This window comes from Parasteatoda tepidariorum, chromosome 1, assembly GCF_043381705.1.
Source record: "Parasteatoda tepidariorum isolate YZ-2023 chromosome 1, CAS_Ptep_4.0, whole genome shotgun sequence".
NCBI classification, from domain to species: domain Eukaryota; kingdom Metazoa; phylum Arthropoda; class Arachnida; order Araneae; family Theridiidae; genus Parasteatoda; species Parasteatoda tepidariorum.
In genome coordinates this window covers 43,095,908-43,118,449 of record NC_092204.1, presented here as the reverse complement: position 1 = coordinate 43,118,449, position 22,542 = coordinate 43,095,908, and positions in this window count along the sequence as shown.

The following is a 22,542-nucleotide window of genomic DNA, read 5'->3' as shown; positions in this document are numbered from 1 at the left end:
ACTACTGTCCCTACCAAGCTACAGGGGCCATATTTCCTAGATTGCGGCGCTTATTAATTAGCAAATTTGAGATCACCCCCTTGAGCCAGTAAGATTGAGCCCCAGAAAGTGAAAATCCGATAGTTGGATCAAAAGTTATCTAGGGTGATCAGTTTTTTTTGTGTAGGGGAGATTGTAACAGGGTGCGATTGTAACAGAGCAAAAATTTCGAGTTTCGGGTTCTAGATTTGGTTCCTAGGTGGAGCACAAGGTGTATTTAATAAATCTACATGTACACCCCTGATGGCAACCATTTTTATGTACTTTTGAAAGAGTTACATCACAAAAGATATTTTCACGCCACGCAAGTACTTTTTTTGGTATTAGAATATTATATTGTAACAAAGTAATTTTGTTTAAACAAATAAAAATTAGTAACCGAATATGTAAGTGGACACTTTAATTAACATTTCAATAAAAAAAAAATTAGTTTTGCTAATTAACTAGCATTGTTTTTAACAAATGAAGCTGAAATGGCGTCTTGGGGACAATTGTAACAATAAGTAAAGGGACGATTGTAACAGCTGAAAATAAATAATCTTATGTTTACAAACCATTACTTAACTCTTTAAGAACCACCAATAGTTTCCTATATCATTTATATTATGTTGCATGTGCATTATTTTATTTGTCACCTTTCACAGCATAAATTAAAATTTTTAACCCCTTAAAGTTAAAAGTTTAACCCTTTAGGTCTCTGCTCATTATTATTTTTACTCCTAAAATATCACTACTATTTTGATCAATAAAAAAATATATCACAACTATGATAATATGTATAATTAACTATGTTTTAGTTGAATTTATGAACTGTTACAATTGACCCCGTAAGTGGGGACAATTGTAACAAGTGCACGATTGTCAAAAATTGTTAATAACTAATATAATAATTTAAAATAAGGTATATATTTTTTTTCTAGTACAGGATAGTCTACTTTACTCGTCTGCCAATTAATACTAATAATATATTGGATTTTTTGTTAGTTAAAAATAGTTAAGTAAAAAATGTTACAATTGACCCCACTTTCCGCTACTGTATATGTGATTGGTGTAAATTATTAGAGATCTGTCAAATTTAGAATACTCAAAAGTATCTAAATGTTATGTCAAAAATAATGAATATATCATATAATTACTATCATTATATCAAAAGTAATGAATAGAACCAAGATATATTAAATATGTAATGCAAATGAACACATGAGAAAGTAATAACTAGCATTTTACCTTAAGATAATACATTTCAATAACGATTTTAAAATATAACTTATTCGTACCTCTAAATTTTGGATTTCATAGAACTATTCGATTAATTTCGCACAAGTTATGAAGTTTGCCGTGCAAAATTACGTTCTTTAAAACGATGCAAATAATTGTGCATTAATATGCACAATTCAAAATTTTTTCACTATTATTAAATCAAGTAATAAAAAATTATAAATATTTACTAAAATTTATTTTTTTGCACTCATTTATCTTTGGATAAACTAATTTTGAGTACACTAAAAGAGTTCTGGAAATATGGCGAATCACCCAAAAAGTAAAATTGAGGCTCAAACACTGGACCACTCTCCTGACCAAACTATAGGAACCATGTTTCATAGATTGCTTTTAATACCTATATTTTAAGAGTCAGAAATCTAAATCCGCTGAAAGAAAAGGTTTTAGTGTTAGATTTCGCAATTTAAAATATCGTGAAATCTAATTATCATATGTCAAATCACCGTTTAAAACCATTTAAATTTAATCCTAGAACTTGAAGATCATTGGATCAAAAGTTATTTGTCCAATTGTTAATTGTATATTGTCAAAGGTCCATTTGTTTTGCTCACTAAGCATATATGTTATGGTCGGTGTAATTATTTGATTAGTAATTGTAATGTGATTATTATTACAGCTGGTTAACATTATCCATATTTATTACAGTAATAGCAGCATAATATGTATAAATATTGATAGCATTTATGAACATATAATAATAGTTCTTAGAGAATATAAAATACTATATGCTTAAGATTAAGCAGAATAACTTTCCGACGCAAATTGACTTTGGTGCCAATACGTGATAATTAAATTCGGCCAATGCATCAATGAATATTTAGAACCTCTTTTATCTTGATAATATTGCATCACTGCATAACATTATCAACATAAAACTGAACTCTTATTTTCGAAAGCAAAATTTGTTAAGAGCCTGGAGATCATTTAATCATGATAAAACGTTACATATCGGTTCGTTAATTATATTTTTGGCAAGGTAGGCTTGACTTTATCTTCATTACGGCACATTTATACTATAAATATTTTAAGAAATAATTAGTAAAGTGAAGATATTCTTTCAATGTTTTTCTAGCGTGACGAAAGTTTAATTTTTTTAAGAAAATATCCCTAGTTTACTTTATAAAAAAAAGTAGTTTATGGTGTAAGAGAATATGTTGTTATAGGAAATATATTAAACTAGCATCTTTTTCAAGAATTATATGTAAATTTTCATTCCGCAAAAAGAATTTTGTTTAAAGTGAATATTTAATAGTACTCTTCTTTCCTTTTCTAATATTACTCATCTAATAGTTTTAGTAAACTATTTTAACCAAAAAATGCAAAGAGATTCGAAGTTTTTAACTAGTTTTATAAATTATTCGTGAATATTCTCCTGCAATACCGAGGGGAAAAACGCATAAGAAATATAATGACAGACGGATGGACCTATTTCGAATGATAGAATCAGATGGGATCACTGGAAATATTGGGGAATAAACACTGTCACTGATAGGTAACAGCGATCTGGCAACAGAAAGATCCACATTCTCAAACGACCATACGTTGAAGCATAATACAGTTGGACTATACGTTGAAGCATTAGACAGCTGGACTATACGCTGAAGCATGATACAGTTGGACTATACGCTGAAGCATGATACAGTTGGACTATACGTTGAAGCATAATACAGTTGGACTATACGTTGAAGCATTAGACAGTTGGACTATACGTTGAAGCATTAGACAGTTGGACTATACGTTGAAGCATAATTCAGTTGGACTATACGTTGAAGCATAATATAGTTGGACAATAGGTTGAAGTATAATACAGTTGGACTATACGTTGAAACATAATACAGTGAAATTTTCAGCAATCTCAATAAGATATTTATTATGACTCAATTACCTTATTAAAATCTACTGCCATAATGAGGTTGGTGAGCCATGTTTGCGTACCATAGCACGTTTAAGAAGTACAATGATATAATTGGACTTAGCACCATATTAAGTGTGCAGAAAATCGAGCAATATTATACGGTGCAGCACGTTCCAAAACTTTTAAGTTTTGTTAAAGGGAATAATTAAAAGAAAGCAACCTTAAAAATTTTTAATCTACAGTTCTTTCATAAACTAGTTTAAAAATTTTATTGTTTATGTACGATGTGATATTTTATGGTCAAGGGTGGAAAATAAAATTTTATTTTTCTTTAGTGCAAATTATTTTAAATGATTACTTTATAAACTTCATAATTTTTTTGCAGATTATGATTCCGACGAAAAACTTTAGAAATATGGAAAGTATTGTTACTGAATTGAGAATTTTTGGTAGTGTATCGCAGCTAACAAAATCCGATTTTGTGAACTTAATCGAGAAATATAATTTCTCAGAGACGATAATGAATTTCAACTCTTTAAAAGGTGTATTTAAACGGTGAACAGATAAAATTACATAGGGTTCGGATTTCTGCTTCAAATTATAAAATTACAAATTTCTTTTGCTTATAAAGAGATTTCTTTAGGTTATTAAATTTGAATTATTGAAATAATAATTAAAATTGTTTTTTATTTACAGCAAAATAACAATTACTTATGTTAGAGGAAAATATATGTTTTTTTCCAAGTTAGTATTTTTACACTTTTTGTGGTGAACAAAACTGTAAAAATTAAAAAACGGAACGTTAACTTTTAAAATATCAATTAAAATCTAAAGAAAATCCTCTTACCTGTTTCACTGAGAAAAAAAGTTTGGTCAAAAAATCTAATTATGGTTACATTTACCGTGTTCCAGGATCTATGGGACTAAAAAAAACTTCGATAATATTTAGTGAAGAGCTTTGGTAATGATTTTGGAAAAACGGACAGGGTATGGCTTAAAACTTGTGGTAAGAGCATGATATAAAAGCAAGTTTTTTTGGTTAAATTTACTTTTTAGTTTTGTATTTTTTACTTAATGAGCGAAAATAAAAACTATAATTTTTTGGAACTAAAACTTCCGGTAAGCCATAACCTTCTGAACGAAAAAATTTCCCAATGAATATTTTAAATACCATATATTTTGGTTTTTACTACCAGAATTGTGTGTTTTTTTTTAATAGAAATGCCATTACCATGGAATACGGTAAATTGAAAATTTTTTTTCTCCGTGCGTTTTACTACCAATATACAATTTATACAATACCAATACCAATTTACAAATATCAATTTATCTTATTTGTTATTCCATGAGAAATTTATATATTGATTAGAAATTCTTATAAACTGTTTCAAATGCAAAACACTTGGTTGCAATTTACAAAGTCAGCATTTTTTAAAAAAAATCTTATAATTTAAGTAGAATTTCATAAAAAAATTAATCTACATTTCAGAATTTCTTCTGAGAATTAAATATTAAAGCAAAATAAGGCAAAGATGGAATTTAAATTATTATAAAAATGGTTCATAAGTTTCTTCGTATTTTTCAAGCACGAGATATTTATTATTTATTAGTTTTCCTTTGAAATAGATTGTCAAAAATCAAATTTTTCTATTTTTCTCAAAGAACTCAGCGCATTTGATGACTTTGAAATATCAAGACGCTTTAACACACTTTGAAGTCTTTCTTACTGAGTATTAATGACGTTTTTACAACATATTCACAACACTAGAACTTAACAACATTCTTGATATTGAATCAAAGCATATTAATATAATTTTTATGTAAAATGCAGCGTTCTCATGACTATTCAAATAAAATAAAAAATACAAACACGAGAGTAGAAAGGCATATTTGCGGAAATATTCAGAGTCAATAGAAAACTGCTACATAAATTATGCACTTGCATCTTAAAAACGTATTCAACTCTTTTATTTAATATTTTAACTTTGTTTTAGATTATTTAAATTCGTTTTTATTTTGTTATTTTCTGATGATCTAGCATTCATTTCTTTTTTAAATTGAATTACTTTCTCAAAACTCACTAAAAAAAAGCAGAATATTTCATAACATTAAGTTTATTAATGATATATTTAAATTCAATTTATCTCGATAATGAAGAATAAAAATAAAGTTTACTCAAAATGTAAATTTCAAAAATCTCACAATTATTTGTTAAAACTCTAAATGAAAAAAAAAGTTGCTTATTTGTTTACCCTATGAAATGGCTTGCATTATTTAATTAGTAAATCTAAAGAAACCTCATAAAATTGTACATTTTTTATTATGTAATCGATAATTATTTTAATACTTAAATGTAAATGTTTCTCCAAATGAGTAGTAAAAAAGTTCAAATTACTCACTCAATTACATTTATATGAATCGGAAAAAAACTAGCGAAGAAATATACAATTTTTTTAAAGAAAAATCACTAAAATGCGTAACTGAGACGAACGTCTAAAAATTTTCCGACAGATGTGATAATGATTACAATTGTTAACCGCGCTGGCTTTCGTGGTTTTTCTCTCCATGTAACGTAAATGCGAGTTTGTTCGATCAAAAAGTTCTCCACGAAGGAAAATGTATTCTAATACTTAATCTAGGAGTTCCCTTGTCTTCTGCATTTGACTCAAACTTACAAGGCTACGGAATTGAACATTGGTAGTCGTAAACCCTGAATTTGCGTCAGCTGTTCAGAGACGGTTATAAAATAAAATAAAATGATTAAAATTCTATATGGTCGATCACCAACAATCGTTATCTTTCTGTCAAAAAACTTTTAAAAGGTTAACATTTTTACATAGATTTTTAATTTTCATTTCTCAAGTAATTTTGATTTATTTTTTTAAATTTTAGACATTAATATTTTTTTACTTCAAATATAATAAATACTCAGCATTATATAATTATTACGATTTCTTAAATCTTGAAAGATACATGATTTGAAAATGATAAGGAATTTATGTTACCTCTTACGTTATTCTCTATAAACTTTAAACATCAAAAGTTAGTTCGATAAAAACAAATACAAATGATTTCACAATGTATACCTCTTTTTCTGTTTTGAAAAGAGAAATGAATTAAATGAGCGTCTGATTTATAATGAATTAAAACACTAATGATAATTTATTTATATAAATTCTTATTTAAGGAGATTTTGAGTTTTGAATTGTAAAATGGGTTTACAAATTTACTTTAAAAAAACCCAAAAGTAAATTTAGTTCGCATATGCAGTTAAAATTATCAAAAAGTTTTATTGTTGACATTTATTCGGTTCTTGTAGGAATTAATAATAAAAATAAGATAAATGGTAATTTAGGAATAGTGAGACAGATTTTATACCTCGATGACTTGCTGATAAAATTTACTGATCTGTTTCTGTAAAGAGTTGGGGTTCGATCCTCAGTGTTGGCTTGAACCAGCTAGTCTTAGCAGTAAAGGTGATGGCCATAAGGCCACAATATGCACATGTATTTGGTCACAAAGTCCCGCAGTGGACTGATCGTTAAGACACGGTTCCCAGCAGATCACCGAAGTCAAGCATCACTGGCTGCGGTCAGTGTGCGGGTGGGTGACCACTTGGATCAGTCTGCGTAGGGACCGAGGGTGTGCGGTACTGGTCCTCGTTAAACTGTGCTACCGTAAAGTGCTTGACTTCGCGCGCAGGTCGTCGGGCTACCGAAGCGGGGGTGCCATCCCCTCCGCAGAGGATCAAAAATTGTGATGGCATGTCTTCGGATCATCCTCCGGGATGTTTCCCAGACTGTCGCCAATAGCCCATTGTGCAGATCTAGTGCGACGTAAATTAACAACAACAACAACAATTGGTCACAAAAGTTTGAAAATATAATCTCCATAATTCCTTTGACCTACAATGGCCTATACGTTTTGATCTAGATTTTAATCACACTATATACGATAAAGGGTTACCCACATAGAATACTTAGCTCTAGAATATTTTTTGTTGAAAAAATCCTTAAAAAAGTAAGGAATGTGACAACAATATTAATTATCCTTAAATTACTTTGCGCAAATTTTAAAGATATTAAACTGAGATATATCAAACTGTGATGTCTGATTTATCCATCTTTTATGGAGGTAGCCAGATCTATTTATTTATTTGCATGCATAAATTGCTTTCTTTGTAAACACAATGAATGGGTTAAAAACTCTTTTCAATTTTAATAAAACTGATTTTGTGAAAACAGCTAAAGTATAAATCCAGTGTCATAGTGGAATTTGAACCCACTACATCCACTTCTCAGATCAGTTAGTGGAACAGCAATACTGTTCGACGAGGGAATTCCCTATGGTTTTTTGAAAGTTAAACAATCAAATATTATGGGGGTTTCCATTACAGCATGTTGTCCTTCCGAAAAAAAAATCTGAAGTATAGAGGTAGCGGGCTCAATATCTTTGTGCTGTTTTTCTAATTTTTCTGATATCTATGTATTTTGCAATTCAATGAGATACAAGTTATTCTTTACATTAAGCATAGAAACCTCTATATGTATCTAAACCGAATTTATTTATTTATTGTTACACGATGTTGCGGCTTGATTCGAACCCGCTACCTCTATTTTAAAAAGCGTTTGGCGGAAAGACGAGACTGCTGTAACAATAATTTAAAAATAATACTATTCCAATCATTTATTGTTACAAATACACAGGCTTATTATAAAGTACGAGTCCTAATAAGTCCTTGTCAAGTTATAGAACAGATAGTACAAGCTAAAAAAGTCTTTACAAAGATGCGTCGAATGTGACGTTTAGGTAGTAAGTTCGGACTCGAACTTATCTCTAGGTAAGTCTGTGATAGTCTTTTGTATCTTGCACCAGCTGTTCTTAGTCTTGAAAAGGGATTATAAGCAGAACTTTGTATTGAGTACACAAGCCTGCATATGTATGTGCAACAATATATAAATAAATAAATATAAATAAGTAGAAGCATCTAGGGTTGTCTTCGGATTTGAACCCGCTGCCTTTATTTTTCGAATTTAGGTTTTGTTAACATAACATTTAAGTTACTGATTACATTTAGTTACTGATTTTCCCTATATTTGAATATTTACAAATGAGTATTATTTTAGTTTCAAAAAACAGAAGACGTTTGCTTTATGTTTTAGATGATAGAAAAAAGAAGTAAAAACAACTAACAGAGCAAAAACAAAATTAACAAGCGTTTAATAAATTTAATGGAGGTTATCAAAATGATAATTTCCTCATCATCTCAAATTATAATATTACTGTCAAAATTACAAACTCTTTTGGTAAAATTACCAAGTTTTACCTCTGTTATTAACAAACAGCATGATAAAAAAACTCATTTTATTGTTAATTTTACCCAAAGTCATTACCAAAGTGCTATGATAAAAACTACTATACCTTTTGGTGTTTCCATTTTACCATATTCTGACAATTTTGAAAAAAACTTTTTTTCTTAGTTTATAATAGATTTCGTGGAAAAAACAATATAAGTAGACGAACGTATCATGTATTTCCTACAATGCTTCTATGTTATTTAAATTATTATTCAGATTAGTAACGGTCTGTGTTACATATAGTTACATTCAATACTCTCCCTTACTATTATGATATTCTTTATACTAAACAATCATATTATGTTGATTTACTTGATAGTTGAAATTTAAAATATAGCTACGTATTCCTTCTTATGAAATACCTAATTATACAATATTACCTACATTTTTAAAAAAGAAAAAACTTGTTTTGTGAACATATAATACATAAAGACATGAGAGGAACTTTATTTCTATTATTTTGAACAAACTATATTCTGTCTTTACCTATTCTTTAAAAACTTAACAGAAGATTTACTTTCTTTACAGATAATAAGGAGATGAAAGATTACGTTGGCATAATATTACTTTAATAATTAGACAGTGTTTTCAGGAAGATGGGTTAGAGTTTATCTTTTATTACGATGAAACTGTTTTCAAAATATTTGCATCAATAATTTTTAAAGCAGAGATATTCCGCTTTGCTTCGTAAGGGTAATAAACAAATTTAAAGCGTTTTCAGTGTCAGTAATCTTTAGAGGATAATACGTTACTTTGCATAATATTTCAAGAATAATTATATTTTACAAAGGAAATATGTAACGTGAAGAAAATGCATTTTTCGTTGTTTGCATATAACCTTCAAAATATAACGGTGAGGTAACTATGTGTCCTATAACGGTAAATCAAACACAATTATACGATAAATAAAATCATATATTTATCATGCAACGTGCATTATATAAATCATACAACATGCATTTATCTGTTGATTTTATAATTATATTTTAATCCTTTCTTCAGTTGTAAAATTTTTTCTATTCTTCTTCTTTATTATTCTATTTATTATTATTCTATTAATTCTATTCTCTATTCTTCGAATCTTCTATTATCTATTATTATCTATTCTCTATTCTTCTATTATCTATTATTATCTATTATCTATTCTTCTATTATCTATTCTTCTATTATCTATTATTATCTATTATCTATTCTTCTATTATCTATTATTATCTATTATATATTCTTCTATTATCTATTATCCAATTAAACTTTTCTTAAAATTATGAATTTAATCACATTATTCTCCAAAATAATTAATTCCTAATTTAAATTTAATTCCTAATTTTAATAGTACGATTAAATTCGCTATTTTTTTCTGTAATTTCACCACACTTCCAAAAACATTTGAATGTTTAGGATAATCTTGATAAATCAAGCATATTTTCTCCTGGATTCTGGATCAGTTTCCTTGTTTGAACAGAAATACCTCACATTTGAGTTAAAACGTGCGGATAACTCTGGCTACAGTAATGAGTGTCTGAAGTGGATGGATAAATTTTTAGATGTTCCAACTTCAGGAAATGACAATATTTACTCTTTCACTCTATTCTCTCTATCTTATATATTCACTCTTTCTTATTCAGAGTATAATAAAGAAAACAATAAGCAGTCAAATAATGACAGAATTGAAGAAGTTTCCATTCGAAGATGGAATTTTTCAATAAGATTAATAATTTCAGAAAGTACAAAATACTTTGTCAATTACAAAGTGGTTATTTTAGAGTTGCTATGAAATGTGTAGGTGTTATTATTGAACTTTGAGAATACATGGGTATTTGCAAAGACAGGAGAAAATGGTTTATATTAAAAAACAGCTGATAGAATATGTGCTGAAACAAGCGAAACTGATTTTAAAAGCAAAGTCACGGATTATTTAATATCATCATGAAACAAAACGCATTAATATCACCAATCCCATGGCCTGTCCTTATTAATATTATGCAAAAATTGATTCAACTGAAATTCTTATGGATAATATGTATATTTGGTATCTCGAGCTCTGCAAATATAATAAATAAAAGCTTTTTATTAATTCTGATCCGGTTCAAGTATTATTTTCATCACCCTTCTGTTTTCATCATCTTCAATTTGTCAGTATTCTTCAACTAGCCCACTATACCAATACACTTCTCCTAACCACCTGAATATCCATCACCAATATAAAATGGCACCCTAAATCCTCCTTCTTCATAGTATTGAAGATTTAGTGTTTTTGATTCAAAAATAAATATTTTGAGCAAATCGAAATCAGCAAATCTTCAATTATTTATTCTTAAACAAATTGAAATTTGTAAATCTAAAGTCAAGGGAAATTAGTAAATTTCAAATAAATCTAAATATTTAAACTTTAAAGTAATTCAAAATCAGTAAATATGCAGAAAATCAAATTTACTAAATCTTAAAGAAATCAAAATTAGTTACCACATTAAATCTTCAAAAAAATATCTCTGTTATTTTAACCGAAGTTTATAAACGATTTAGATAAAGAATACAAAACTAGGTACTGATAACAACTGCTATTACATTTTAAACATTAAAATAGGAATGCAAGTAGACCGAATAGAGTTTATCTGGAGGAGTTCTTATCTTGTCAGACGAAATGGTCGATAATCTACCGACACTTTATACAAGTAAACATAAATTCTGTTCTTAAAAGAGCTTAACTATGATCCGAATTTATTCTCTTTTGTCCCCTCTTTGTATACGTCAGAAAAGATGGAAAGCTCAGAATCTTTTACCATGGAGAGTACATTTCGGAGTAAACATTTTACAAATCTTTAGAGACGTTTTACAAAATAGAGAGTTCATAAAACTTTAAAGAGTTAACGAGGTTATAATTTAAATCCTTTTAATTTTAAGTTCACAGAGAGAAAGCTTAATAAGTTTCCTAAAAATTTAGATAATACACGGGTTTAATAGATTAAATCACGTGATGCAAGCTGATGTGTTTATAGTTGGAAAAGGCTAAATAGAGAATTAGTTGAGGTGATATTACAATATGTTTTAAAATGATAAGAACATAATAATTTAAAATTAGAAATGGTTTTAATTTATGAAAATATTTATAATTGCGATTTTGAATCATCGTATATAGTGATCTAAAATAGCTATTAAATATTCGCAAGAATATTATAATTTAATTTAATATTTTTGCGAAATCAGGCACTATGTTAAAGTGACCTTTTCTTTTAAAATATTTTCTGCATTTAGCTTGATAAATGGATGAGTTTGCTTAGTGTTATTGAATCTGATATTTATACCTTTTTTTTAAATTAGTTTAATGATTTATTTTTTAGTTTCGAGGAGTTTGGGTAAGGAAATTACTACCTATTGGCCATCCAGTGGTTTCATACCTGTTGGCCATGAAATTACTGGGACCTTTGTTATTTTTTATCCACCAATAGAAGTTTACGTAAATACTTTACTTTTGAAAATATACTCTACAAAATAATAAATTTAATAGTTTTTAACAAACAATTGAGATCAGCAATATCAAAGTGAGAATTAAAAAAATTAAATCTGATTTTATATATAAAATACGTTTTTTTCAAAAGTCACCTTTTAAAAAATGAATGAATAAACATATTGCTGGAAACTGAATTTTTATACCAACTAAACACTTACCAATTTTTCTAAGCGTAATGTTAAATATCTTATATTTACTTTATATAGAGATTTAAATAGATGTGAGATGTAGAGATTCATTAAGATAGGAATAACATCTACATTAGTAGTACGGAGAGATTTTTTCTGTTGTGGTAGGCCTTGCATTATCTATATTTATAATTGCAATATAATATTATTTCGAAATTTGTAAATGATTTAGATAAAGAATATAAAATTGGGTAATGATAACAGTTGATATTACATTTTAAACATTAGAATAGGAGTGCAAGTAGAAATGACATAGTTACTGAATAGAGTTTACGAGGAGGAGTTCTTATCTTTTCAGGCGAAATGGTCGATAATCAGCCAACACTATACAAGTAAACATAAATTCTGTTCTCAAAGGAGATTAACTGTGATCCGAATTTATTCGCTTTTGTCCCCTCTTTGTGTACGTCAGATGAGATGGATTGTTCAGAATCTTTAGCCACGGAGTGTGCAGTTCAGAATAAACATGCTACAAATCTTTAGAGACGTTATGCAAAATAGAGAGTTCATAAGACTTATAATTAACATAAACTTAAACTTATACATAAACTAAAACATAAACTTATAGTTAATGAGGTTATAATTTAAGTACTTTTAATTTTAAGTTTATAGAGAGAAAACATAATAAGTTCTCTAAAAATGTAGGTAAAATGCGGGTTGAATCACGTTATGCAAACTAATGTGTCTATAGTTGGAAAAGGTTAAATAGATAATTAGATGAGGCGATAATACAAGATGCTTTAAATCGATACGAGCACAATAACTTAAAATTAGATTCATTTTAATTTGCGAAAATATTTATAACTGCGGTTTCAGATCACCGTATACACTGAGCTAATATAGCTATTATATATTCGCAAAAATAATATAATTTAATTTTACGAAATTAGGCACTATGTCAAAGTGACCTTTTCTTTTAAAATCTTTTATGCATTTAGCTTGATTAATGGATGAGTTTGCTTAGTGCTGTTGAATCTGATATTTTACCTTTTTCTTTTCAATTACTTTAATGATTTATTTTTTAGTTTCGAGAAATTTGGGTGAAGAAAAAACAAAGAAAGAAATATTTCCAATTAAAGACAAATTGCATTACTATTTAAGTTCCTAATAATTTGCAGCCTTTGTCACACAATGGTTTAAAACTCTTGGTTTTAAAAGGCATTTCATATATACATTAAAAAACTTCAAAAACCTCGTTTTCTGATGCATTTTTTTTACCTAGTTTTAACTAGTTTTATATTCCTTTAATTTCATTCATTTTGTTAAATTTAACACCTTCATGCGTTTTTTTAAATATTTCTTACTCAAAGTTATACCATGCAAGTAAATAAAAATATGAAGCGAAAATTGATTCACAATCCAATAAACGAGCGTACATAAATTATAGGGGTTAAAAACTGCGCATTTGTTATTTACTAAGGTAATCTTGGTTCATGATAGTGAAAAAAAATAATTAAGGATTATGAAGAACAATATTTACATACCAATGAGCTTTTTTGTGTGATTATTTTTAGTGTTTTCTGCCTGTGCGTATTATACGGTTTTGCTTCATTACCTTTGGAATGAACCTGTTGGAGGGAGGGGGGCATCGTGTTTGTTATTTATTATGCAATTCAGAATACCATCAAGAGTACGAGTACTGTATTAATATCTAAATCATCGTGGAAGTTATTGTTGCAATTTTTGTTGTCCCATTGTGAATAGAACAACAATTAATAATTAAAAGAAACAATTTGATAATGCTAATATCGAGATTGAATTTATTTGCAAAGCTCAAAAATTCGAAAAAGACTTGGCAAATAAAAATTTAAAAAAACAAAAACTTTCTTTTTTGAAATAAATTTTTTTTAAGAATATTTAAATCAGAAAAACATTTATGTTTAAAATGAGTCAAGTATTTTATTTTGTCACGATAAATTAAATGCTTGCTTTGTGTTTAATATAATTATACGAGCAGAAATTATTAGACTATTTTCATTTTTTTTATAGATAGTTAGTGCGTGTTGATTCATTTTCCATTCATAGTTTACTTTGCAATTTTAAATAAATTAATATATGTCCTCGGTAGTCAAAAAACTTATTTATTATTCAAATTCATTTTTGTATTGCTTGTTCAAATTCATAAAAAAATTACTAATAAGATTAAATAAATGCATTTCTAAAATGTAAGACAAATAAATATTTTATCACAAGTATTTTGCATTAACTTTTAAGACCACTCGTATTAATTCTTAAGGCAAACAGCTTTTTTTCAAGAGTTTCTCTTATTATGACATGAATTATTAATATTTCCAATTATTCGCTCTCGTAAATTTATCCACATTATTCAACTATACATTAGTTTGTTTCATAAATAAACTTAGCTTAACTCACCACAATGATTTAAAACCACTTCAACTATTTTACACATTTAATTTAATGTTATTCTTAAGTTAATCGAATTCAATTATTTAAATTATTAGTTTTGAAGAAAAAAATAACTATTACTTTTTAAAGATTTTATTTTATTTTATGCCCCTTTAATTTTTTATTTATTAAATTAAAATTTTCAAACTGCTAATATGATTTAGTTTTGAATTTATTTCCTATTAATAATTAAATTCTGAATCCTCAAAAAAATCTTTTTCATTCCAATTATTTCAAATTTAAAAGCATAAGTTTAATTATGTATGTTTTATTTTTCATGCATAATTGTATTTTAAAAAATTAATAAAAAATAAATCTATATATTTGTAGACATTGTTTAAGTAGCTAATTTTTTCGAAGTAATATAAAAATAATTCGAACAAAAACTTATTTCCTTCATAAAACAAGAAGATATATTTTAACAAAATTCTAAATCGATTTAAAACTTATGCTGCAAAGAATAGTTAAGTGTTTCATAAAGCAATCTGAATTTGAACGAATTTTAAAACGCCAGAGAAATAATATTTGTGTTTTTTTAAGTGCGTAACTAATAAATTTTCAAATTTATTTTGAGGTAATTTCAGAGTTAAGTATCTGTTACCTAGAGTATTAAATCAATTAGTATTAATATGTTTATAATGTATAGGTTTTAATTATGAGCACAAAAATTGGGTTTCAGCTTATTTGGTTCGATTGTTAGTTCAATGATTAAATAAATCCATTTTTCAGTCTGTTGCTTCTAACAGGTAAAATAATTAATATTAAATTGTTTATAATGTATAAATTTTACTCGTCGGCTCAAAAAATGGGTTTTGGCTTATTTGGTATGCGTGTTAATTCAAAGGTAAAATCTATATTTGACTAATTGGCCTAATTAGTAAATTAATTAACATAAATTTGTTTATAATGTATAAATTTTACTTGTGAGCTCAAAAAGTGGATTTCGGCTTATTTGGTTCGAGAGTTTGCTCATTGGAAAAAAAACAACATGGCTATGATGCACTTAATTGGAAAAAAGAAAACGATATTACGCATGCATTGTACACGGGAAAAAAGATTTTTCTCAAAATCAAGCAAAAATGTTTAAAATAGCTACTATACAAATACAGTCCCCGTTGCGGACTGATCGTTAAGACACGGTTTCCAGCAGATCACCGAAGTCAAGCATCACTGGCTACGGTCAGTGCGTGGGTGGGTGACCACTTGGATCAGTCTACGTAGGGACCGAGGGTGTGCGGTATTGGTCCTCGTTAAACTGTTCTACCGTAAAGTGCTCGATTTCGCGTGCAGGTCGTCGGGCTACCGAAGCGGGGGTGCCATCCCCTCTGCAGAAGATCAAAATTGTGATGGCATGTCTTCGGATCATCGTCAGGGATGTTTACCACACCGTTGCCAATAGCCCATTGTGCAGCTCTAGTGCGACGTAAATGAACTATAACTACAACAATACAAATACAGTCGAAATTAAATTGGTTCTCAGACTCCGTTTTCATTTGAAAATATGGCGACAACGTAAGAAAGTGTTGGTTACCGATCTGAAAACATTCTTTATTCTGGAAATAAATTTAGAATGAAGATATGCGCAGTATACTTTCTAAAATTAAATGTTTTTCGAATATTTATAAACTAATAAAATTTGAAGGGAAGAATTGAGGATGATGTGTCATTTTTGAGACTATTCAACTTTTAGCATGTCACTAAACTCAATGGAACATTTCGTTTCTTAACTTACATTTATCATGTTTCTTAAAAACGTTCACAGATAGCACAAGGTCAGTGACTGGTAAAAGTGTTCCAGCAAACTGACCGTAAGAATAATTTTTTGGCCGTAAAACTATCATGATCATACAAATACAGATCTGCCCGTAAACTTTTCTCACAAAATACAGGACCAATCCCTTAAATTAACACTATGTTCGTGAAAGTCATCTTTAATGTGGATCTTTACGTTATTTGAGATTCCGGCAGTTAATTTGACGTATAAAAGTGAACCATAGAACAAAAAAATAACTGTGTAGTTCTGCAGATGTTGAATGAGAGATATGTGTGTTTATTGTCTATGGTTACCAATGTAGATGAAGCACGAGAGATATGTTTTTCTGGATCTGCCAGGGTTTAAATCTGGAACTTTTGTGGCTGTAGTCTTATGCTGTAACTACCATAAAAAGGATATGTACCCTAAAACTGGGCTAGAAAGCTTTATTTAATAATAGTATAAATGAACAATAAAATCTACCGATTTTTCTGAAATTCGCTATAATCGTGGCATTGTTCTTTTTTGTCAGAGAAGAGAACTCATAAAATAACGGTAATTTCTACTATATTTGGTGCATAAAATAACGGTAATTTCTACTATATTTGGTGAATTTATTACAATTGCATTTACTGTGATTTTTTTTATAAAAAAAAAGGGTACTGGCTGAGTAGATTAACTATCAGCACTCTCGGATTTTAACGAGTATAATTTTAGAGTGTACATTTGTAATTTGTATAATTGTATTGAAATATGTTTATCAGTATAAATGCTTAATAATCTATTTTCTCCGACAATGAACTTTTTGATTTGAGGGAGCAGAGCTACAATAAAAAAAGTTAAAAATATTCGAAGCATTTTATATTAAAACAAAAATTTTAGACTGGAAAAAATGCAGAAATATTTCTAAAATGTAAAAATCAAAGTGAATAAAGATACAAAATTTCTTTAAATTCATGACCTGAAATGTAATTCTCTTTCAACAGAACAAATATCACAAAAAATGTCCCTAAAACATAAAAATGCTTGAAAAGGAAAAAAAAGTCCACCAAAGCAACTTACAACAAAATCTGAAGCTTATGTATAAATATCCTATTAAAGTGGTAAAAAAACGTCATAAGTCACTCCGCTGTAACTAATCAAAACATTCTTTAACATCTGCTGTAAGTATTATCTATGAATTTTAAGTATTTCTATTATCTATGAGTTTTTTTGTTTTTCTATGTTTAAACGAATTTTAATATTTTTACAGATAACTGATTATATGTAAGCATCTTAAATTGTTAATTACTCATTAATAATTGTCAGTGTTTATTTGTGGTTCAGATCTTTGATGAGATCGTTGCTTTTTAAACTTTTCATGCTCCCATCTCCTTCACGTGAGCAAGAAAATGCAAAGTCATTAGGGTTGTAGTATAAACCGTTATTATTTAATTAAATAAGCATACTCTAATAAAAATATTATATTACTGTACATTTTATATGTGTCATAACTATTCCAAGTTTAAGCAATAAAATAATGCATTAACAAAAGTTTGAATGAGATGGATAAAATATAAATATTTTTAAACTAGAGTTAAAATCACGAGTTAATTCAAATATTTATAACTTTTCTGAATAATTTAGAAATAAAAACTCAATTTTTAGACTTTTTCAATAATTTAAAAATTGTTGAAATATATCTTTGCTAATGCTTTTATTTCTAACATATTCATGCTGAATAAAATATTTTTTTTGGAAATATTTTTGCAATCATACTTCTTTTCGAAAAAAATATTTTCTCCTTCCACTTTTTTAAAAAGTGGATTTAAAATAAATGTTTCAAAAGAAGCAAGAAAAATGATTTATATCATAGAATATAATGTTCATTACTTTTTTTCTTGTATAGAAAACTTCTATATATACAAGATTTAAAAAGTTTGCTAGGTAATTTGACATCGGTAAATGGTTTTAAAAATACTCAAATACTAAATCATTTTTTCCTTTTAAAAATTGCCTTCTTTATATTACTTATTTCAATATTTTTCTGTGACAAACATTTTCTGCAATAGATTTGAAGCATTTATTTCTACAATAATATAATATAAACGAGTTAATGTCACTGTCATGACATTTTAAGCATTACACATTTCCTTTTTTTTAGACTTTATTTATTTCTGAAATTTATGTTCGTTATAATTATTTCTGAAATTTATGTTCGTTCGTTCGTAATTCTTATTTCGTTTCTCAATCAATATGGCTTTTAATAAACTTTTTATGCCAAAGCAAGTGACAACCTATTATTATTAGCAATATATAAAATTTTTTTGAATAATAATATGAAATACCAGGGTTTTTATTGGAATACCGATATTATTAAATCCATTAAGGAATTAAAATATAATTTTATTATATGTGTTGTTGACAAAGCTTCGAATAATTTTTGCTTTATTTGGAAAATTTTTTTAGACGTTCAATGAATCAAGAATATGACAGCAATAATACTTTTGTCGAAATTAATAATTCTAAAAAAAAATTGATAATCTGATGATATTAGCTTTTTCCAAGAAAATAGGTTTAAAAATAAATAGCAATTATTATCTTTATTTATTTCCTACAATTAAATTTAGATTTGTTATTTACAGTACTGGCTGTTATATAATTCTGTTTTTGGTATTTTTTTAAAATTATTTAAACATTATTTTAAATAAGATTATTTTAAATGATAAGCATTTTATTATCAATGACAACTAAGACGTTATTAAATATTTGAATTACAATAATATTAATACTGTTCTTACATGTGATTTTGAAAATAATTTTACGAGTATAACACACGAAAATTTAGGGAATATTTGTTTGGAAATTTTTGATAAATATTTGAATAATAAGGACATTAATAAGGATGACTGAACAAATTTATGTAATAAAAACATTTTTGAAAATTTGGTATTTTTTTTTACAGACAAATTCAAGGTATTTCAATAGGGAATTGTTATTCAAGTGCTTTTGCTAATATTTTCTTGCATTTTTATGAACAAAAATTTTACATCATAATTTATTAACTGGATTTAGATTTATTGAAGATTTAATTATTTTTGTTTGCATGGATTTTGATTTACTTAACGATATTTATCCTAAAGATTTAAACTTAATTAAGACTAATTCAGATGAAAATTGCGCTTATTTTTTAGATCTTGATATCAAACTTCACAACCAAAAATTTTTCATCGGATTATACGATAAAAGAAGAGATTTTAAGTTTAATGTTATTAGTTTAACACATTTTAATTCCAACCTTCGCTTTAAAATTTTTAAGAATATTTTGATTGGCAAATTATTAAATTTAAATTTACTTGCAATAATAAAACAGATTTTCTTTCAGCCATTGGAAATTTCAGGATTACATTAGAGAATAATAGTTTTCCTTTTAATTACTGTAATTATGATGTTTCGATTCAAAATAATTTAAAGACATTCAAATAATTCTTCCGATATTGAGGCCCGCATAAGTAGGCCTAAGCGGTGAAATTTAGGATTTCATGTTCCAGATGGTAGCACCTTTTTAAATTTTTTTTAAAACTTTTACTCATTGAATGTTTTTCTGTTTTATTTTTTCAAGATTCTCACAAAAAGGGATCAGCACTTGATTTATTTCCGAAGTTTTCTTAATGATTTAGCAATTTATATGTTATTTTAATGCGGCTATTCTAACTGTGACTTTATCTTTATTTATTTTTCTTATCTGAGGGCGTTTCTTATGCCTTATTTTGCGTAGGGGCCTCCCTGGCCGAGCTGTATTGCTCGCCAAAAGCAGTGTGAAGCGGGTTCGAATCCCAACGTAACCCTGTATGCATTCTTCGTGATATCCTTCTCTATATTGCTCTATATGGCTTTCTACTTGACAAAGGCTTAAAAGCCTAAATTGAGCAAATAAGCCTGCTAATGCATGTAATTTCAATAAAGCTTATTTTGTGTACTTTTAAGTCATTATTGAGACTTACTTTGTGATTGTTTGTCCTTTATTTATCTTTGCATTTACATTTCAAGTTTTCTAATTGCTTTTTCTTATTTGACTTTCCATTATGGGGCCTCGGGGCACTGTCAGTTTTTGGTGTCACCACTGCTGACAACAGAAAGGCTTCTGCTTGCAGTGTGTCCCCTGATGAAGTGCTGTCCTGTTAACACACATATCTTTAAATTTTTATAGTTGTTTTTCTGACTTTTTAAATTAGTAATATATTATGCCATGACAAAAAGATATCAAAAATCTATTTTCAGTCCTTCGTTTTTCAACCACTCTCACATTAGCAGAATAGCACATTATAGAGTATCTTTTATTGTCTAAGGAATTTCGGGGTTTTCTTCACTTTCGAAACTACTTACACTTTTTTTAAAAAGAAATTTTTTGACCTAATATTTTATGCTTGACTAGATCAAACATTTGTTCAAAATTAATTATGACAAAGAGTTATCGAAAATATGAATTAGAATTCCATGTTTAAAAGCTTAAAATAATTAACTAATGGCATTGCTTTAGAAGGCTTTTATAAGTTTCTATAAGTTGTGTAACTGAAACAAAGCCGATTGGAGTTGCAAAATAATTAATTTTGCTAATGAAATCCAAACTTAAAATTCACACAGAACAGCATTAAGGGAATTAATTACAGTTGGATTTCAGTGGAAGATTTATCTTCATCGAATTAATCAGCGTGATATATTGCTTAACCTATAATTTAAATGAAGGTTCGTGAACTCAAAATGTTTGAATTTACTGAGAATTGCTTTGTTTTGCCTTGAAAATTCCTTTTTTTAAGTTTCCTTTGAAAATTGATTTGAGTATTTCATAAAATAGATTAATTCAATATTTGAGGAAATTCTTAATAATACTTATCCAAATCGAGCGCGCGTTACTTAAGTGGATCTGGTTCTAAATTAATTAGTACATACAGGAAACTTAAGTCAGGAAACTTAAATTTTTTAAACTATAATTTTATAAAATTATTATTTATAAAAACATTAAATTAGTCAATTTTTTAATACTTTTTTAATTATTTTATTTACTTAATTGGTGCATTTTATTTTATTCAATGTTTCATTTAGTTCATATTTTTATTTTTGTTGCTTCTATGGCATTTGCACAAGTCAGAAAAGTGCGCCTTTCGTTTGACGAAAGAGCACCGCTGGAATGAAAGTAAGCCTTGGCAAAGAAACCCACGGATAGATAGCATCACTACTCATTCGCAAGGCCATTTCCTTAATGCAGACATAGATCTGTAGGGGAAGGAAATTTGCACCAGTTCCCCGCAGCAATGATACTACTCAGTGGCCGACCACAGGATATTCGATTTCACATGTTTTACGAAAACGTATATCGTATGGACTCGATGGGTCTTAACGGAGTCAAGGATCGAACTCATTTCTTTATGGACTTGAGTCCGATTCTCTAACAACTAGGGTACCACAGACCTATTTTTTATTTTTATATCAGAGCTTTGTTTCATTTTTAATTTAATCTACTTTAGAAAAACTTCTACAATAGTTTTTCTAAAGTACAATATTTATATGATTTACTGATGAAAAGGTGGTTTTAAAACCTTATCTAAAGCCAATTTAAATAATCTAAAAATGACACAATTTCATTCGTGTCAATGACATTTTTTCAAAAAGGTTTAATACTGCACTCAGTTCGAACTTATTCAATGTTCTTAGACTTTATCGCTCATGTTTATTTAATTTAGACGTTAAACAATTCAAGTTGAAATTTAATAAGCTCGACGTGAATAGATTTTCTGCTTGCTTCTGATTGTTTACAAGACTGATTGGAAAATCTTGAGAAAATTTCCTAAAATATAGTCTGCGAAATGGGATCAGATTTAAAGAAATATCTCTTACAGAAAAGAATCGATTCTAAATCTATCAATGAAAGTGTTTGCATGAATTCTCTAGAGATATCTACACTCGTGTTTCTTAAGACTTACTTTGTTCCTTTTCGTAGGAACTGTACGAGCAGACAAGATGACAAATCTAAGAATCTGCAAACAAAGGTAGGATTACACTAAAAAGTAAATAACATTTTTCCCTAGCATAAAAAGTAAGCTTTCTCGATTGTATCAAATTGTCATTCAACTCGAATTGGTGGAAGAAACTTTATTCCTTTAAAGAGCATATATATA